Here is a 20,809-nt window from a genome sequence, read left to right as displayed (position 1 = left end):
TTCCATGCCCACAACCAAGGGGGGACCAGGGAAATCAGGTGAGTCCTAGGATTCTGGGTTTTTGTCACACTGAAATGTAGCCAATGCTTCCTGTGGCTTATATCCGATGCATATACACTTTACATATATTAACTCAGTTCTTGTAATAATCCCCTAGGAGATAGCTACTATTATTATCATCCCCATTTTATAGATGAGGAAACTGAGGCCCAGAGAGGTTAAGTGACTGACTCCCTATCACACAGCTACCACATGCTAGGATTTAAACCCAGGTCTGGCTCCAGAATCCATGCTCTTAACCATCATGTCAAACGTTTTACACCCAAAAACACCTAATACGGCAACTTACCCTTGCCCCTGCCCCTGCCCTCAGCACTCCATTCCCTATATCCTTTGTCACTTTTTGTCTCTATGGCACTTGTCCTTCTATAACTTACCATATACTTTGCTTATTGATTGTATCTATTGTTTATTGTCTCTGCTCCATCTTTAGTGAATGGAAGCACCGCCAGGTGCTTGCACACAGTAAGCACTCAATAAATACTGAGCTCATAAATGAATGAATGAATGAATGAATGAATGAATGAATCACTGGATGAAGAAGCAAAGGGCTCCTAGGAGTTGCACTGTATTAAGTATACTAAATACTGTGATTTGTTTAAGCACTCATTTGGTTGAGTGGTGAGCCAGGACTCAAATCCACATCTCCAAAAGGCTCTTCTTAATCATGGCTTTTCTCTTAAGAAATGATGCATTTAGGGGCGCCTGGATGGCTCAGTGGTTGAGTATCTATCTGCCTTTGGCTCAGTTTATGATCCCAGGGTTCTGGGATTGAGTCCACATCAGGCTCCCTGCAGGGAACCTGCCTCTCCCTCGGCCTATGTCACTGCCTCTCTCTATGTGTCTCTCATGAATAAATAAATAAAATCTTTAGAAAAAGAAAAAGAAAAAAAAGAAAGGATGCATTTAGCCATTATGTTACTGTATATAAATATACATACATATGTATATAGGTATGTATTTTTAAAGGACAAAACTCTGAAAGAAGTCTGCAATGGGGCTCATTGTTCGCTTAGCAAACAGCTAATGCCAAACTTTCCAGGTGCTGCATCGAGAAACCAAAACAGAGAAGCAAACAGTTCGTAAGCAGAGCTGCTGGGTGAAAAAGACTTTGAAAGTTGTAGTGGACCCAAAAGAATATGCCCCCCTATGTAAATCAAAATGAAAGTCCCACTGAAACAATGGAAGTGTAAGGGAGTCCAGCAAAATTCTGATTTTTCTGGTGTTGGGGACTTTGATGCTTCTCTTAGAAATATCAAAACTCCAACTTTTTCTCAAAAAAATCTTGTGTGTGTGTGTGTGTGTGTCTGTGTGTCTGTGTGCCCCTGCCATACTGGTGCTCTAAGAGGCTGAGCCAGCATGGGGATGACACTGTCGCTGCCCTCAGGGAGCTCAGTCCAGTGGGGATACCAGAACACAGCACCCAGCAGACTGTGAGGCATGGTGCATAGAAGCCAAGGATGAGGTACGGGCCAGGTATGTGGGAACTCCAAGAGTCCCAAGAGGCATGGTGCATAGAAGCCAAGGATGTGGGCCAGGTATTGGGGAACTCCCACAAAGCTTCAGAGAATCCACCCAGAAGAAGGAGGGGACATTTGGGCCAGCTTCTTCCATCACCCAGGTTCCCCAAGGTTTGAGGTTCATCCATTTGGGTCACCTCCATGAGGGTCCCATGGGAGTGCTTGGCCTGGGATGATAGGATGATGCCACCTGTCATGACGCAGCTCCTGTGATCACAGAGCCTGATCCCCACGGGGGTAACCAGAGTCCATTCCAGGGAGCATCCCCTGTGCTCCACCTCCTGCTCCACCCTTAGAGCAGCTGTCCTCCCATTAGACCCCTGCTTTACTGTGAACCCCTGGGGGCAGGGCTCGTCTCTCTCCCAGTCCTGTAGTGCTCTGTCTTGCCCCACTGCTGGGCCCCACACACTTCCTGGAGATGCCCCAGAGCTGTCCTCATGCAGCTCCTCCAGCATTGGTTAGTTTCCTGACAGCTAACATTTATCAAGCACCGAACATGCTCCCAAAGCTCTGCTGCTTTATCTCAACCCTCACATCCAATGCCCACCCTTCCCACCCCACTCCCACCCCCACCTTGCAGGGAAATGCTGCTGTTATTTCCATTTCACAGATGAAGTAACAGAGGTGGAGAGAGAAGTCAGCTACTTCCCGCGTCACACAGACTGCAGGGGCTTCGCTGACCCTGATGGCAGGTGGTTGACTCTGGGTCATCAGGCTTTCTCCATTGCCTCCCTCCTTTGCAGGGGAGTGGCCCTCGGGCCTGGAGGTGGACTTGGGAGGGGCAGATATGGGGACATCCTAGACATAGCTCCACCGCCTCAACTTAGGTTCACCTTGCAGCTGGAATGCAAGAACATTCCCATGAGGTCTTTCCACTCCCATCCTGGGTGGGGGTCCAGGCATGCCCCTTACACCAATCTTGTGGAACCTGAAAGCTGATATCTCCTAGGCTTGCCCTCCTACGAAGGTGGTGTGCTCCAGACTTCTCTTGACACATCTTCCACCCCTACCATGGCTTCTTGGGCTTCCCAAGGTGCTCTCCCCCCAAGAATGTATTAAAGGCATCTGTCCTTCTTCCCCAAGTGGGGCTTTGGGGAGACATGGCATTAAGACTGCGATGAGAATTTTAATGATGAATTTTTTGGTGTGAATGAAATTTTGGTAGGGCCGCTAAGCTGACTTTGAGCCTTCTAACTAGAGCTCCTCCATCCAGGGCTCTTGATGGTTCTGAGCTGGTCTGCCTGGGGTCATCTCCGTACCTCTCCTCCTGGAGCAGTATGAGCTCAGATGGCAGCCAGCCTCAGTATGTGGGCTCAGCACCCACTCCCTGCCAGGCCCCAGGGGAGCTGCGGGTTTGAGCACATTTCACCTTGGGATCAGCTCCTGCTGTCTCGGATGCACCAGGCATCCAAGGACCTCAGGACAGAGCTGAAGCTCTTCCTTCTTCAGGAACTGGGAGATTGCTGGCAACCTCAGGGAAAGATTTCATATTTTTTGTCTCTTGCTTCTCTTTAATAGCAAACGGATGGAAAATGCAGAAAACCCTGTGCTCAGCAAAATCTCCCTCTATAGGAAATAGCTGTAAACCACGGTCCAGGATGAACACCAGGCCAGCTTAGGTGTTTCTCAGAGGTTCTGGCTTGATTACATAATGCCTGCTGGCCCAGCCCAGGCGAGCTGGCACCCCTGGAGCTTGGCAAGCCCCCTTTACTCTGTGAGCCCCCTGCCCTGGGCTGGGCAGGCCCCTGGGAAGGCACAGGCTTTCTCTGTGGTTAACAATTGGTCTGTTTAATAACTGACTCCTCCCTCTGCCCCTTCTCTCCTACCCCCAGGCTCCTTTTTCATGGAAAAACAACAGTTTCCATGATGAGCTCAGTGTAGTGGCAGGAACCGAACCTGTCTGGGCCTTCGTCTCCCCATTGGAGGGGTGAGGATTAAGTGACCTGTGGTTTGTGCTCGGAGCCAACATTCCATGATTCTATGGTTTTTCTCATGGAGAAAAGCTTCTCCCTGTTCTTGAGTCTGCAGACCGTGACTGAGTGGGAAGGTTTCCAGGCAGAGCCATCAAGCCCCCCCTCCTGGTTGGCTGTGACTAATCTTGTTCTCTTCCCCACCTAGCAACGATGCACACATACACATAGGGTAGCAAGCAAGCATGCCTCACGTGGCTTGCTTTCATTCATCCATACATCCATCCACCCGTCCTTTCATTCACTTACTCATTCATTTGTTCCATGACAGTTCATTGAGCTCCCACTGAGTCCTGTAGACACAAAGGTGATGGGATCCCCTCCTTGCCGTTGAACTCACCGATTACTAGGGAAGGGATAGCATGTAGGTCAGATAGAACGATGCTGAGTGAAAGGGCTAGGGGAATGGTCCTAAGGACAGAAGTGCCCGCAGCATCACAGAGATACATCCAGCAAGCATCACACTAGACCCAGAGTGTACACATGCCTACGAGGTGCCCTCAACAGTCTGGAGATGATGTCTCTGCTCCTGTGCCCAGGACGGTTGGCCAAGGTCAGGAAGGGCATGCACGTGGGGAAGTCCTGGGAACCAAACCCAGGACCCACGAAGGTCATCGGTTTGGCGATTCTTATCTTGACCACAGTACACAAAGTTCAGGCTTGGGACTCTAAGAGAAGACAGGGGGAGAAAAGTGCCTCATTGTAGAATTCGAGAGCCAGTGTTGTCATGTGCTCCTGCCTTCTCTTGAAGGCAAGAGAACTGAGGCATGGACTGGTCCAGTCACCTGCTCAGCGTTACCCAGCTAGGAAGAGGCTAAGCTAGAAGGGGGCCAGGTCTGCTGACTCCAGGCTGTCTCTGGCCGGCTCTGGTTCAGGCACACTGCTGTAACTGCTTATGCCACCCCGCCCCCCTTCCTAGAACTTTCCCTGGGAGATCCTGAATCAGACTGCCTGGCCGCAGCAAATGCTGCTGTGCTAGCAGACACGGGGTGAGCTCATCCCCTGAGGTGGCGTGGCAGGACTGTAGTGGCAGCTGGGCTTCTGCTCCCGTCTGAAATCATGGATGAAAATAGCTTGCCTGCGGTCCATTGATACTCAATACTCTATCATCAGATTGGGGAAGTCAATTAAAAGTGTCTCGTTTTTCCCCCCTGGGGGCCTGGGAACTGCACAGAAGCCAGAGACCAGTGACCCACAGGAACCAGGCCATAAGTTCCCCTTTACAACTGCACCAAAGTCAGAGGCTGCAGGCTGCACCTCACCATTCTATGGGCTGTGTCAGGCAGCTCCCAGGGACTGGCGACAAGAACTGAGCTCTAGTCTGGAGAATGGGCTCAGGCTCAGGTTGCAGGAACATCTGGTGCTCCTGGAAAATGCACAGGAAACAGCTCAGGACGGGAGGGCCCTGGGATTGCCCTGAAACTTCCTGTGGGCAATGAGGCAGAGGCCAGGAGACCAGGCTGGTATGAGTTGAGAGCGACTGTGGCCGGTGCCAAATGGGACCTCAGGGACACTGGTTAATGCTCAGACCAGGCCAGAGGTATGAGTACCCAGGGGAATGCAAACGCCTCTCCTGTCACATGGGAAATGCAGAGAGGTGGACCACTTCTCCTCTGCAGCTCAGTGCTGACTCAGGGCCAGGGAACTGGGCTCCTCCAGCCCCACTCCCGCTCTGACATCAAACCGGACCCTTCCTCGAGACCCAGTCCTCTGTGGGCTGTAGGTGTAATGTAGCTCCCTCCACCTTATGACTCAGCTTGCCCCCCTTCCACCTTTGCCCCCCACAGCCCTTCCCCTCTCTAGGCCTCCTGGGGTTCCAGCTTTCCTCAGCTGGCAGGTGATAGCTATGATAGCACCGGGATAAGAGGCTGACCCAGCGTTTCTTCCTACTTAAGAATCTAACACCAGCATCACCTGGAGGGATTGTTAAACCGGAGTGTTGGGCCCTACCTCCAGAGTTTCTGATTCAGTAGGTCTGGAGTGGATCCTAAGAACATGCATTTTGAACAAGTTCCCAGGTGATGGTAATGCTGCTGGTCCAGGGACCACACTTTGAGAGCCACTGTGCTAGGCAATGACTGCATGAGAAGGGGACGAAGCAGTTAGCTGACCTAGCCAAGAAACCCCCCCCCCCCCCCCCCCCCCCGCAAGAGGTGACATTACGCTAGGACCTGAATGACAAGGAAGAGCTAGTCGTGCAAAGGTCTAGGTCTTTTTTTTTTTTTTAAGATTTTTTTAAAATTTTTATTTATTTATGATAGTCACACAGAGAGAGAGAGAGAGAGAGAGAGAGAGAGGCAGAGAGAGAAGCAGGCTCCATGCACCGGGAGCCTGACGTGGGATTTGATCCCTGGTCTCCAGGATCGTGCCCTGGGCCAAAGGCAGGCGCTAAACCGCTGCGCCACCCAGGGATCCTGGTCTAGGGGTTTCTAAACTCTCCATGGGCACTGGGCAGTTTAGCGAAGCCTACGGAACCCTTCCCAAAGCCATGTTTTCAAATCCATAACATAATACACATCGGGTTGCACAGGAAAATGATGAAATTGAAATCCAGCTCAAGCCACAGCCCGCCCCCCCTCGTTTAAAAATCCCCCCTTCCCCGGAAGGAGTGTTTGGAATAATCCGTGCAAAGTCCCTGGGGTAGAAGGGACTTTGGCAGGTTGGGGGATGAGACTGGCTATGGGCAGGCGGGTGAAAGCGGGGGGCGGCCAGGTGGCTGGCTTTCGCGCCTAGTCCCAGCTGCTGGACTCCCTCCCATCTCCCTCCTACAGATCGCGCTGGCCGCCCGACGGAGAAGGCGGTGTTGGCAGAACCAGAGGGGCGCCGAGGGCACAGGCCCCTCGGGCCTCCTGCCGGCCTGGGGCTGGGACAGGGCGCGAGTCTCGGGCTGTGAGCGCCAACGCCCGGAGCGCGGAGAGCCTGCGGCTCCCTCGGGATTCGGGGGCAGCGCGCGGGGACCGGCCGGGGCGCAGGACGCGCGGCGAGGAGGGGACGCGCCCCCGAGTCGGAGCCCAGGGCTCGCGCGGGTCCCAGGCACCGTGTGACCGGGGGCCAGCGGCTTCCCCGCCCGGGCGGCACGGGCGGCCCCGCCGGCTGAGAAGGGCTGTTTGCGGGGGGAGGCGGAGGCCCCAGGCGGCGGGCGCCCCGAGGCTGCCCAGCCGGGCTGCGGGCGGAGGGGGCCGGGCCGGGGGGCGCCTCCACTCTGCTGCCCGCGGCGCCCGCCCGGGACAGTGGAAACCCGGCGGGGCGGGGGCGGGGCTAGCCTCGGGCACCCCTCCGCCCCCTCCCCTCCGCCCCCTTCTTTCCCTTGCTCCTTCTCCTTCCCCCTTCCCTCTCCTTCCTCCTCCTCGCCCCACCTCCTCCTCTTTCCTCCCGCTCCTCCCCCCATCTCGCCTCCTCCATCCTCGTCTCACCTTCTCCCCCTCTTCCTTCCCCTCTCCCCTCTTCTGCCCCTCCTCTCCCCCGCCCCCCTCCTTTCCCTTCCTCCTCCCCCACCTCTTCGTCCTCCCCCCGCCCTTTCTTCCTTCCGGTCCTCCTCCCTGCAGAGTGGTTGGAAAAAAGGGTACAGCACTGGGGCTGACGCCAGGGCAGACCAGTGCTCAAGACCACCTCTCAGTGCTGCTGCTCCCACCCACCTGGGTCCTTGGTCTTGGAGTCCAGGGCTAGAGGCCTGGAGGAGAGGCCTCCCCCACCTATCCACCGGACAGCTGTTGGCTTCCTGTGTAGAGAATGGGTTCCCCACATTCCCAGGTTCATTGCCACAGCCCCCCATTCCCTCACTCGGATCCTTCAATTGCAATCTGGAGATTGTTTCGGGGAGGCTCCATCATTTATTCAATCAAAAAGCTTTATTGATCAAAACCACAATGAGATACCACTCTAAGTGGTGAGAATGGCTAAAATGAACAAGACAGGAAACAACAAATGTTGGAGAGGATGTGGAAAAAGGGGAACCCTCTTGCACTGTTGGTGGGAATGCCAGCTGGTGCAGCCCCTCTGAAAAACAGTGTGGAGTTCCTCAAGAAGTTAAAAATAGAGCTACCCTACAACCCAGCAATTGCACTATTGGGTATTTACCGGAAAGATACTGATGTAGTGAAACGATGGACGCCTGCACCCCAATGTTCATAGCAGCAATGTCCACAATAGCCAAACTGTGGGTGTCCATCGACAGATGAATGGATAAAGAAGATGTGGTCTATATATACAATGAAATATTACTCAGCTATCAGAAAGTATAAATACCCATCACTTACATCGATGTGGATCGAACTTAAGGGTATTATGCAGAGTGAAATAAGTCAGAGAAAGACAATTATCATATGGTTTCACTCATTTGTGGAATATAAGAAATTGTGCAGAGGTCCATAACGGAAGGGGGGGGACACTGAGTGGGGAAAAATTAGAGAGGAAGAGGGATCCCTGGGTGGCGCAGCGGTTTGGCGCCTGCCTTTGGCCCAGGGCGCGATCCTGGAGACCCGGGATCGAATCCCACGTCGGGCTTCCGGTGCATGGAGCCTGCTTCTCCCTCTGCCTGTGTCTCTGCCTCTCTCTCTCTCTCTCTCTCTCTGTGACTATCATAAATAAATAAAAGTTTAAAAAAAAATTAGAGAGGAAGATAAGCCATGAGAACCTCCTAACTCTGGGAAACAAAGGGTTGCAGAAGGGGAGGTGGGTTGGGGGATGGGGTAACTGAGTGACAAGGGCACGGCATTGGGTGTTATCTATATATTGGCAAATTGAACTTAAATAAAAAATAAAAGAGTGCACAAGTTTACCACACCTAAAAACACCACACACAGAAAACTTTATTGAAAAACTGCTCCTTACTGGCTCCAAGTAAGGCCCTAACACAAATTAAAATTCAGTCCCTCTGACATGGAAGACAGAAAGGTATAATAGCATAGTGGTGGAGACAGATATAGAAGCATGAATTCAGTACTTATTGTTTGCCAGGTCTTTGAAAGTAGATAGTATTATCCTCATTTACATATGAGGAGACAGGTACCATAGAAGGTGGACAAAGATAATAGATGAGTGAAATTTCCATTTACAATATATAAAACCCCCAAAAGGTCAATCTCTTAGGTTATAGAGATTGCTTTCAAAACCGACCAGCGTGGATATAATTTAAAAAACTGAAAATGTCAAGTATTGGCAGGACAAGGAGCAACTGGAATTTTCATACACTCCTGGTACAACACGGTGCAAACACTTTAGAAAAATGTTTGGCAGTTCCCACTAAAGCTAAGCCTGCAAAATCCCGGTGATGCAACAGCTCCACTCCCAACTGGACTGAGTGCTTCTATTCACCAAAAAACATTTTTCAGTAATGTTCATAGTCATAGAAGCTTTATTCATGTATACTAGCCCCAAATTGGAAACAACCAAATGTCCATCAACAAGGAAATAAATCATGGTATAGGCATGTGGTGGAATATTATGCAGCAATGAAAAAGCATGCATTAGTGCAGCAGACACAACATAAATGGATCTCACAGATAATATTGAATGAAAAAAAAGCCAGACACAAAGGGGAACATACTGTATGACTCCATCCATATGAGGTTTTAGGACAGGAAAACTGACCTAAAATGACAAAGATCAGGGTAGTGGTTACTTTAAGAGGTTATGGACTATGGGGACACACAGAGCCTTTGTGGGAGCTGGAAATGCTCTAAATCTCCATCTAAGCAGTGGTTGCACTAGCATAAGCATGCATAAAAACTAACCACGCTCCACACTGCAGATCTATGTACTTCACATCATGTAAGTTATGTCTCAATTTAAATAAAACAAAGAGCTCCTGCCAATCTACAGGAAAAGCTAGGAAATACAAACATTTTATCAGCAAAGACTATACATTGGTAATTCACAGAAAGAGAAGTCCTAAGAGCTAACAAGTATTTGAAAAGATGCCCAATCTCACTAGTAGTTAGACAAATATAGATTGAAACATCTGATCACTCCACAACCGTGAGAATGACAAATATTAGCAAAGTGGACAGTACCAAGTGTTGGCCAAGATGTGGGGAGCTGCGCTGCTGGAGGGGATATGATTAGTTGGCTTAGGCAGTGCGAAAGCAAGCAAGCCAGCAGCCCTTGGTGATATCAAGTAAGCGCACACCTTGGAACCCAGAGATCCAACTCTCAGTGCTTGAACAGGTTGGCAAGGGGGCCAGAAGGATAACATGTTCACTGGGACATTTTAAATGGGAATGCTGCGTTGTACTCAACCTTGGTATTCCTCAAAGGAAGGGATAAGTCAGGTGGTGGGACACACTATGGAATGTTAAACAGTAGTTAGAAGCAACAAATTTGTAATTGCTGAATGTGCATACATGGATCTAAAAAAAATAGAATGAATTGAAACAATTCTAGATTGAAACAGAACTAGATTTCCAGCATGGTACCACATATATAAAATAACACCCTCCCCCCACGCACACACACACACACACACACACGCACACACAATTGCCCTGCACATTTTATGAAAATATGTGCATATTTAAGGGCATATGGTAAACATCAGAGTAGATGCTTAAGGGAGATTGAAAATAAATATTGGGGAAGAAAGAGAAATAGAAAATAAAATAGAACCCGGTCATTCTACTTCAAGAGAGAAATGAAAGCATATGTCTACACTGAGACTTCTTTTTTTTTTAAGATTTTATTTATTTATTCATGAGAGACACAGAGAGTCAGAGACAGAGGCAGAGGGAGAAGCAGGCTGCCTGCGGGGAACCTGATATGGGACTTGATCCCAGGACCCTGGGATCACAACCTGAGCCAAAGGCAGATGCTCAACCACTGAGCCACCCAGGTGTCCCTACACTGAGATTTCTATATGCATGATCATAGAAGCTTTATTTGTGATAGCTCCAAACTAGAAACAACCCAGGTGTCCATCAACAGATAAATGGATGAACAGATTTTACCTCAACCATACAATGGAATGCTACAATTAAAGAGGAAAAAAAAAAAAAACACTGATACGCACAACAATATGAATGACTCCAAAAATAATTATACTCAATGACAGAATCCAGACTGTATCATGCCACTCACATAAACTCCTAGAAAATGTGAACTAGTCTAGAGTGAGAGAAAGCAGATGAGTGGTTGCCTCCAGAGTGGGGGGTAGGGAGAGAGGAGAAGTGGGCAGAGGGATTACCAAAGGGTTTGAGGAAACTTTTGGGGGTGGAAGATTTGTGCCTTATCTTGATCATGGTGCTGATTTCTCAGGTGTATACATATGCTGAAACTCATCAGATTGCACACTTTAAATATGTGCAGTTTGTTTAATGTCAATTGAAGCTACAAAAATAAAAGAAAATAAGAAGAGGGTTTTGCATTAACTGATACTGATAATATACCTGGAACCAAAGGATGTGGTGATTAACCCACCTTGTTGCCCTTGAAATTAAAGCTAACAAAAACCAAAAACGAAGACAGCACATAATAAAGCTTAGCTGGTTAAATGGCATGCTCAGGCCCTGCAACTGGGATGCTGATTCCTACACTACCAGGATGACCTCTGTGGCTCAGGGCTTGAGCTAGTTCAAGGTTCTCTGTAAGCACTTGTGTTTGGTGAAGGCATTCATCCAAGCCCTACGGTCATCTCTAAGAAAGGCTCTGGGCACTCAGAGATGGGGGATAAGGTCTCTAGGCCCTCCCACCCACTTGGACAGAGAGTCACAAAGCTAGGTGAAGTCAGGGAGGGCTTCCTGTAAGAGGTGATGCTTGAGTTCAGAGGTGTGTGGGTCAGAGTAAACACTTGCTATTATCTGTATTATTATGGCTCCCCATGATCTTAGAGAGAGGAAAACGGAGAGGAAGAGGGAGTTCCAGGAAGCAGGCCCTGATGGGTGAGTGTGTGGGAGAGGTGGAGGTGGGCATGTGCAGGCCCTGATGGGTGAGTGTGTGGGAGAGGTGGAGGTGGGCATGTTGATTGGATTTGGCTGTGACCAGGGAATAGTTCAAATTACAGGGGAAGTCTTTTCAGGGCTGGTTGCCATCCCCTGGAAAGTAAGCGTCCCAAAAGACATGGAGGCTCAGGTGTAACGAAGACTCCCCCCAAGTATTCACCTGGCCTGGAGCTTTGAGTGGGTGACCCAGAGTCTCAGCAGTAACCTGACATCCTGAGCAATCTAATCTGCAGATGCTTTAATCCATCAAGAGTGTCCTCACTGGGCCTCTGTCTGCTCCAAGCACAATAGGAAATCCATCAGTGTTGGGTTCCTCCCTTGCTTTCTTCCTTTCCCCACACACTTACAGGCTCTGCTCAAGACCTACCCACAGGGCCACTGTCCGCATCAGGCCATGACCAGGGCAGGTGGATCCCGAGTCCCAGGAAGTGTCCGGCAAAGGCTGCAGGGATGAGCAGCCCCTCAGCCATGTGGAGGGCGGCGGCTGTTCTTGATTCCCTGCCATGAAAAAGCCCCATTGTGGGGTCTTTGAAGGAGGATATATTTATTTTGTTTCCTGAGCTGTGTGAACAGTGCACTGTGCCACCAGGATTGAGAGGGCTCTGTGTGGCTGGGGAGGGATTACGTCCCCCTCCTGGGTGGTGTGATGTCAAAAGGCCCCATTCAGTGGGGGCTGGCAGCCCACCAGCAGCCCCAGACTCCTGAGCTGTCCCTGGGGGGCAGCTTGGTTTCCCTCTTTCTCTCTGAAGGAGGGGCTTGGGGCTAGGTGTGGGGCGGGAGGGGGCGGGGGGGGGGGGCTCAGGCAGCCGTCTGAGGCCTAGTCCCTGAGTCTCCAACCTCTTCAAATTCAGGAGCTGTCCTCCTCCGAGGTGGAGCAGGGATGCAAGACTGCTGCTTGATCCCTGACTCACTTCCTGGAAGGACCTCTCATTTCTGCTTGAGATGTTACTTTGAAGGGAAGTTTCACACCAGGTCACAGAGATTTGCTAAAGGCAACCTTCGCTATACAACTCCAAATCCACGCTCTGAATTTATGTGCATATCATTTCTATGATTATTTTGTGAATAGCACAACTGTGTTATGTTATGCTTGGTGTGGGTGTGGGTGTGAATGTTGAGTGTGTGAGTGTGTGTGTGTGTGTAGTGTTAATTTGTTCACAGGAAATGTTTTAAACACATCTTAATTTTTGCAACCCTGTTCTGGCATTTTTCTGTTTTTTAGTACAATGGGAGCCTCAGTACCTGGAAATGGACCTGGAGTCTCTTGGGCTGAGGGCCCTTGGCAAAGGGACCCTGCGTCTTGAGCATGTCTGGACACGAGCGGTGAGGTGAGTGGGCAGGGTGCCTAAGTCTCTGGGCAACCATGGGAACAGTGGGTGGTGGGGCCAGGTATCCTGCCAATAGCCAGAGAGGCCAGGAAGAGGGTCCTTCCTCAAAGTTGGCTGGTTCCCCAGGGGATCAGGCCATTGGTAGGGAACGTGAAGTTCAAGTCTTTGCTGGGCTGTTCCTAGTCTCTCCCCTTATGCCAGTCTCCCAGGTCAAGCATGGGCTGCCTCTCACGGGACATGATCCCCACCTCTGCTCAGGAAACCCCACTCAGGTCTCTACTGTTCTGTCCTCACATGGTCTGCCTGGCTCCACTAACAGAACAGGTGTGACCTGTATGTGACCCCTGTATGAGGGGCAGAACCCAGAACCCCTTGGGCTTGTCCCTCCATCCATCAGCTCATCAACCCAAAATCAGGCTGCCATGGGGTCTTATGTCAGTGAGAAGGTAGCTCATTGTCTCCTTCCTGCTCAATGGGCTGGCCTCCTGCCTCTAGTTTCAGCTGTCTCTGCCTCACTGAGTGACCAAAGGAATTCACCAAGCTTTGGTTCTCCCATCTGCACAGGATTCCATTGGTTGGTCTCAGGGGGCCCTCTCAGCTCCGATTTTCTGTAAGCCTTGGAAACCGGATGCAGGTATAAATGGGATCCAATGGGAAATCTTTACATGGGCATCTGGAAGGTCACACTGGGATGCTGGCAACTCCGTGTGCCCCAACGCAGCCTGAAAGGAATTTTCTCCTGGCCATTTGCATCCATGCTCCTGGGAAGGTTAAAGATGTTTGACTAATATACAACCCTTCTCATCCTTTTTCCTCTTTGAAAAGAGCCATAGGGTGACGGGCACTGAGGGGGGCAGTTGACGGGATGAGCACTGGGTGTTATTCTGTATGTTGGCAAATTGAACACCAATAAAAAATAAATTTATTATTGAAAAAAAAAAAAGAAATTGCCATAGAGGAGGGCGTGATGCCGGCATTTGAAAGAGAGATGGGTAGTGTAGAGAGGAGGCTAAGGAGGGAAGGCATTGGAAGCTGGTAAGGAAAGGCTCTGCTCAGCCCTGGGGAGCCCTGAGCACCCAGCTGCCTATCCTAAAATAGGGTCTGTTTTGGGATTATGGCCCAGTCTCAGGAGAGACAGAGGCCCCCCCCCCCAAAAGAAGGAAGAGGGCCATTTGCTGTCCAGTAAGGCCTCCTGGTGGGGAGGCATCTCCATGTGTGGAGTAACTGGGCACACACTCTTGGCCTTGATCTTGTACTCAAGGGTGAAAGGAAGGTGAGGGGCTGTGGGTTCTGTGAGAGGCCAGGATCACCTGGGCTGGGCATGGCTTAAATGCCTGGTGGATGCATATGTGAGCAGCCTTAGCTCAGATATGACAATTACCCTGGGTTTGGGGAATAAGGCTCTGGCTTCCCTGGAACATGACCTAGTCATCCCAGAGTAAGCTGGAGTGTTCTTGAAGGATAAAGGATGGATTCATGGGTAGATGGATGGATAAAATCAAAGCAGTCTAAGGGAGGAATCCCTAATCTTTTGTAGATGACTAATTTCTATAACAAGAGAGGAAAGTGAAATTTTATCTCAATGTTTTGAGCCAGATGGACTAAGAGAATGGATTCTGGTTGGGGTTATGGAAATAGTCAGCAAAGGGGCAGTGGAGAGAGATACACTGTGGGAACCAAGGGAGGAGGACATATTAGGAAAACAAATAATGTCCAATCTCATGGAGCTCAAAGAGAGGGAAAGCAAGTTGGATTTTCTCTTTGCTGGATCCTGGGAGACAATTTTAGTAGACTGTTGGCAAGGGCTAAGGAGGGGTTGTCTCTGCTCCTGGAAGACAGACAGGAATGCCTCTGGCTTTTGCATCGTGCTTTGCAGAGGTGAAACCTTATTTCAGTACAGCCAGCACATTCACAAAGTACAGACATACTGCCTGCAATGTCCAAATAGGACTCCATCAGGACAGAGTTCCCCAAAATAGACCATATGCTCTATTGTCTCCCATCTAGTCATTTATGAGTGATACTATAGTGCATTGGGAAAAGCCCAGTGCCAGATGTCAGAAGATCTGGTTTCTGATCCAGCCTCTGATACCAACCAAGTGGATTTCCTTGGCCAGACCATTCAGCTGGATTCCTGTATCCGTGCACCAATGAAGTTACTTACCACTCCTTATCTGCTGTTGCTGTTCATATTGGACCCCCCCCCCCCCATAAATGTATTACCTTGCCTATGGTGACTGCTCAGTAAATACATTTGTTGATTGGATGGCTAGGTGGATGAACAAGTTCTGGAGCTTAGTTTGCATATCTATAAACCAGGGGGTATGAATTCAAGCTTCCTGAGGTCCCTTCCATCTCCAGTCATTTATGACTAAATATATATATTTTGTCATAAGCAGTGTTCTTCCAAAGTTTCTTCGACCTGGCTCATCTGAGGCAATTTGGCTTTTGTAGATTATTTAATTTAATCTCCTTGAGGGTAGAGACTGTGCCATGTATCATCACAGCTCCAAAGCCTAACTTCTATGACCAGTAATAAGATCTTAGCAGATAAACATGAAGCCTTCATTGACTGAAAAAGTAAATCACTTCCAACTATACTTTGATCCTCTAGGAACACATTCAAAGATATGTAGCATGTGGTTCTAATGCCATCATGTTGCCAGCTGATCAAGGATTATCCTGATGACAGGACAGGATGTGTCCGATGGCCAATTTCTGGTGTGACATCTGCATGTGGCTTTTTAACTTCAAGTTTGGGCTTGTCCCTCCATCCATCAGCTCATCAACCCAAAATCAGGAAGCATCATGTCCAGGCCCCAGGCACAGTATAAAAGGGATCCTGATGACTTGGAAAATGTCCAGAGGCAAGTGGCCAGGATGGTGAAGGGTCTGGAAATGACCATGAAGTGAGGAGTGATTAACAGAACCAGAGGAATAAGCCAGAGAAGATGGAGACATGGTAACTACTGAGAATATCTGAAGGGTTGTTACAAAGTGTGTTGTCCAAGCCAACTTGGACTAGGGTAGTTTTTATCCCTCCAAGGGCCTCCTGAGAACAGACCTGCCCCTGGCAAATGTAAAGTAACAGGGAGGCCAATTTCAGTTCCACTTAAGAACTCCAGAAGATTTTTCTGATCCGACGTATAAGAACATAGATTTGACCACCCAGTGAAGTAGAGAATGGGTGACAATTGCCAAGGATGAAGGACAGGAGATTGTCAGAGGCTGGGTGGTTGCACTAGGTGACTTCTGAGGTCCCTTTCAATGTAAAGATTCCAGGATTCTAGAGAATTTTGCACTAGAGGAAAAAGAAAGCTCCTTGCTTTGTCAATTTAGAAACAGTCCTCTGGTCTTAGCCGTGGTTCATCTCATTCCTGGCTGGTGTCCTCTAAACACATTTCTCTATTCGGCGGTTTTGGCCTTCCAGCTGAAGTGACTATAAACCTCTCTCCTCTTCATCTTAAAAAAAAAAAAAAAAAAAAAAAAAGATAAAAAGATCTTTTTCTTTTCCAAATAAAGAGCTAGGAGGTCTTGGGAAGCCTGTACCCAAATGGAGGAATTCCATTTAAAAAAATCATTAAATAATTAAACAAATAAGCAGTAAACCTCCAAGCCAAAATTAGATGACCAAATTCAATTGGCCCAGCTGTCCAGAAAACAGAGCTTTTGTCTGTCTTCTAGATTTCTTCAAGGATGATGGATTTGCCTGACCCGAGATTGGACTCATTAAATTCACATCTGGGGATAGGTAGATGGGAAACCCTCTGAAGCTCAGACCTCCTGATGGTGGTTGGAGAGGGAGAAACGTGGTCTCCATGGCAACTCCCTGGGGCAACCAGGACAGCCTCTTTTCACCTGGAGCCAAGCCTTCGAACTCAGCCACTCAGCCCAAGGTTTGTACACCAGGGGCCTCCTATCTGGTGGTTGGTGATGTCAGTGGAGCCTGTGATGGAGTGATTTTCTTGGAATTATGCAGAATGTGGCCCATAAAAAAGAAATGAATCTATCAGCTGCAAGGCTGAAAATAAAAACTGATTCACAACCACTTTATTTGTGACAATACCACGCCAACCAGAAGTCTCCCTTGGCTCCCCCACCCAGGGCTCTGTTGGGTTTTCTTTTCATAGTAGCACAAACTCTCAGAGTCAGAATGGCTCTCTGGGCTCATCCAACCCCCTCATTTTACAGATGAGGTTTCGTTTGAAGCTTAGTTCCAAGAGGGCTTGGCGTCCAACAGGAAAGCGTTAACATTTTCCAGAAGCAGCCCTAGCCTCCCAACTGAAGGCTACTTTAACATGTAAGTCCACGTCTTGTTTCAATTAGCTCTGGTGCTCTGGGCACAATTACTGGAAAATGGGTGAGTTGAGGGTTGAGGAAGTGATGTCACTGGAGACCCCAGGTAAAATCCGGGTGATGACGGGATGACAGCCACCAACAGAGCCCTCACTTGTTTGGTTAGTGATGGAGGGAGACACGGGGTACTGCTTCTGGAGCTGGTTCTAGGTGGTAGCTGCTGGTCACCAGGGGCCACTACTGGGAGAGGCAGGTCAGCGAGGTGGGTAACAGACACAAGGGCGCCGCCTCTTGGTTGCAGAGATCATGGGGCTCCCTGTTTGGATCCTTTGTGGGCAAAGGAACTGTATGTAGCTTAATTTGCTGGGCCTCTTCTCCAGGGGTTTGAGATGTTTGAAGAGGAGCCTTTTTACCAGCCACATCCTCAACACTATCATCCCCTTCACCAACCAGGGCTCATCCACCTGCTAGGTCTTTCAAGGAAACTAGGTTCTATTACCCTGACGAGGTGTCACAGAGGAAGGGTTCAAATTGCCTGGAATCATACTCTGTCTATAAACCCACAGGAGACCCTGCCTGCATGGGTTTCTCATCCGTGTGTGTGTGTGTGTGTGTGTGTGTGTGTGTGTGTGTGTGGTGTTTTGGGGGAAGGGAGGGTAGAGGAGGGAGGTTGAGCCGTTAATGCTGACAATTGCAAGTCTGTTCTGAAGCCAGAGGAAAAAATTAGTACAGACTAAAGAAAGAAAATTTCAGGGTTTCCAAGAATACTTAAATAATTGCTGTTATTCCGGCCCTCAGATTGGTGGTTTGTTTGAGTAATGGCCTGGCAGGAGTCTTTGACACCACACTTTGTCCTGGAGGCCAGGCTGGCTCTGTCATGCCTGTGGGGGATATCCTAAGGGCATGTGATATTCGGGGGTCCTTGGTGGCCAGGCGAAGTGATGAAACCTTGGGCTACAAGGTGAGGTGGTAAAGATGGCATTTCACTGTGGGAGCGCATGTCCACAGGCTTGTAGCCAGTCAGATATGCGGGCCTTCTCTGAGATGTGAGTTCCCTACCCTGCAGATGCCTAACCTATATTATTACCCAGTGAGATCTCAGTGCATAGAAGGAGGCTACAGATGTCCTTATCACTTGGGGGCACCCTCATCTTGCATCATGCTGCCCTGGGTTGAGCTGGAGGCTCGGTGCTTGCGGGATCCCTGAGCATCCGCTTTGTCCCTTGTGTCTTTGTGTGTATGGTTGGGATGTGATTGCTTTATCGGTCATGATTTGTTCAGGTGCCTCTTCCCCACATAGGTAAGGACATCAGCTCCCTAGGAGAGAAGGGAGTCTTTTCTGGAGCTCTCAGAGGAGCAGTAGGGCTGGATCCTGGAGGCCCAAGATCGGGTCCCAACTCTGCCATTAAGTGACTGTGTCCTTTTGAGCAAGTCATTTAATCCTGCCAAAAAAATGATGGGGGCAGGACTCAGCCCATATCCTCAAATACTGAAGGTTGTGACCCATCAGCCAGGGTTCATGACATCCATTTGGGCAGAGTAAATACAAGCAGCCCTACTCGAGGTGGGCTGCCTGTGAGCTCTGGGAATTGACTCTTCCCTTCCCTGGGGACTCCCACACCAAGCTCAGCAATCTTTCCTTTCTGACTTTTGAAACACCACCTTTCCAGGAGAGTAGGGCTCTTGAACCACTGTCATACCCCCTGAGTAACCTGAGTGTTTTCAGGGAACCCTACATGCCCCCTCTACACATTGCTTCCTAGGTGATCTTCCAAGGGTGGCCAATGTAACTTCCTCTTTTGCTAGAACAGAAACACACACACACACACACACACACACACACACACACTCACACAGAGGCTAAATCTGTTTCAGAACACTGTCATCTCCCTTAAGAGATGTCATTGTAAAGTTGAAGTGTGTAACTCTTGTTTCTCAGGGTGTACCCACTCACAACAGATAGATTCAAGACCTGGTTGCAGTAGAAGTGGTTTTAGTGTTTGAGTTCAGGGTCCCTCTCTCACTTCTTGGAACAGCCCTCATTGGGTATCTACCATTTTCTTATACTGAAGGACAATCCCAGAGGCTACTCCGTTAAGTGAATGTTGCTGTCCTGATGACAATTCAACCATGGCTTCCCACCAAGTCCCAAATACTTAATGTAGTACCCAGGCTGCAAATGGCCTGTCCCTGCCAGATTCTGCATCTTGATAGCTCTCTCTCTTTCTCTCTCTTTCTCTCTTTCCCCACCTCCCCCAACACTGCTCTGTTCTCCCTGCCCTTTGCTTCTCCTACCTATTGTGGCAAGTGGCCCCGGGGGGGTGGGGGTGGGGGAGCCCTAGTTCAGAAGAGAGCTCCTCATTTCCTCAGGATCTGCATGACAGACAACAGTCAACTCTGTGGAAAGTGTTTTAATCCAAATAATAAAAAATAAGACAGCAATCCACCTTCCTCAAAGATTTCAATAGTTACCTTCTGTAGGGTAATATAATGGGGTTCTCAAAAATCCCTGAGTCACATAAGGAAGGCAGGACCACGGTGATGAATGTGAGACATCGCTGGTAGGATCTAGACTCCTTGCCATGCCTCCGAGGACTCTCCTTGCTCACTTGAAGACCTTTGGCACTTGGAGAGCACCACAAGGGGGAGCCCTGAGCATAAACCCAAGACTGGCTTTACTCCCACCTGAGAAGAAAGTAGTCCAGGGACCAGCTGACTTATTCCTCCAAGGCAAGCTTCCTAGGTTCCTTTGAAGGTCCTGGGATGGACTATAGGTTGTCTTTAAAGGCCCTGCAACTCCATGCAATATTTTGGGCATATGTACATGTATATTTCTGGAATGAGGGTCCAAAGTCATATTCTCAAAGAGATTTTGAGAACAAAAGATTAGGAGCTTCCAAGGGGCCTTCTCATAACTCCCAAAGGAGCAGGGTTTCCCATTATTGCTGAACCAAACAGAGGAAATCAGGGAGCATGGATTTAAGATTCCCTCTGGGTTTGGCTATCTGAAGCAATGACCTCCCTTAGCATCTAGAGAAATGTGTTCAGAAACATTTGGTAGCCTGTCGGAGCATTTATTTTGTCCAGATTGTCTCCTTCCTGGACTACAGAATCAGAGCATCCCCGGGTTGAGGGACCTTGCAGCTTTCTCTACTTTACACCCTATCCTGGGTCACCCATCATTTCTCAGAGAGGGCCCCGTACAGTGTTGGTCAAAGTGGAGTTGGTGGGTTTGTGTTGGTGGCAGACTGTTACTGGTCCACAGGGAGGTTAGTACAGAGAGTGAGAGTAGGCATTTGGAAACTTTTATAGCAACTTGACATTGTTGAAAGACCCAAGAGAATGATCAGAGTCAGCAAATGTGGCTTGGAGTTTAGTTTTGTGCAGGAGCGTGTTCGGTGGCACAGCTGTGATAGGAAAAGTAATTACCCAGATTAAGGAGATTGGGCCAGAATGTGAATCAATGCACTGCTTCCCTTCAGCGAGAATGTCTTGCCAAAAAAAAAAAAGAAAGAAAGAAAAAGAAGAAAATAGCGAAATTAACAGGCTTAGTGAGGAAAGAAAAAGTGTGAGTTACAGAAAGCTAAGATGTTAAGCTGAAAATGATTGTCTTTATCATGTGTGTTAGTACGGGAGCTGGCTGTAAACAACTATTGTCCCATACAAAGTAAAATGGTTATTAAAGGGAAGGTCCTGTGGAAAAA

General features: G+C 49.1%; 1 long non-coding RNA gene across 1 annotated transcript in view; it reads left to right on the top strand.

The window, feature by feature from the left end:
- The window catches only part of LOC118354273 (uncharacterized), a 123,058-nt gene that overhangs the window by 85,195 nt on the left and 17,054 nt on the right, over positions 1-20,809 (top strand). Inside the window, exons 2-4 of the long non-coding RNA XR_004814456.2 lie at positions 12,704-12,809; positions 16,494-16,705; positions 17,001-17,109. This is a non-coding gene — a long non-coding RNA (uncharacterized LOC118354273). The remainder of the gene's footprint in view (positions 1-12,703; positions 12,810-16,493; positions 16,706-17,000; positions 17,110-20,809) is intronic.

The sequence above is a fragment of the Canis lupus genome, chromosome 3, assembly GCF_003254725.2.
Source record: "Canis lupus dingo isolate Sandy chromosome 3, ASM325472v2, whole genome shotgun sequence".
Classification (NCBI taxonomy): domain Eukaryota; kingdom Metazoa; phylum Chordata; class Mammalia; order Carnivora; family Canidae; genus Canis; species Canis lupus.
The sequence above is the reverse complement of the archived record's forward strand: the minus strand, read 5'-3'. Positions and strand labels throughout refer to the sequence as shown.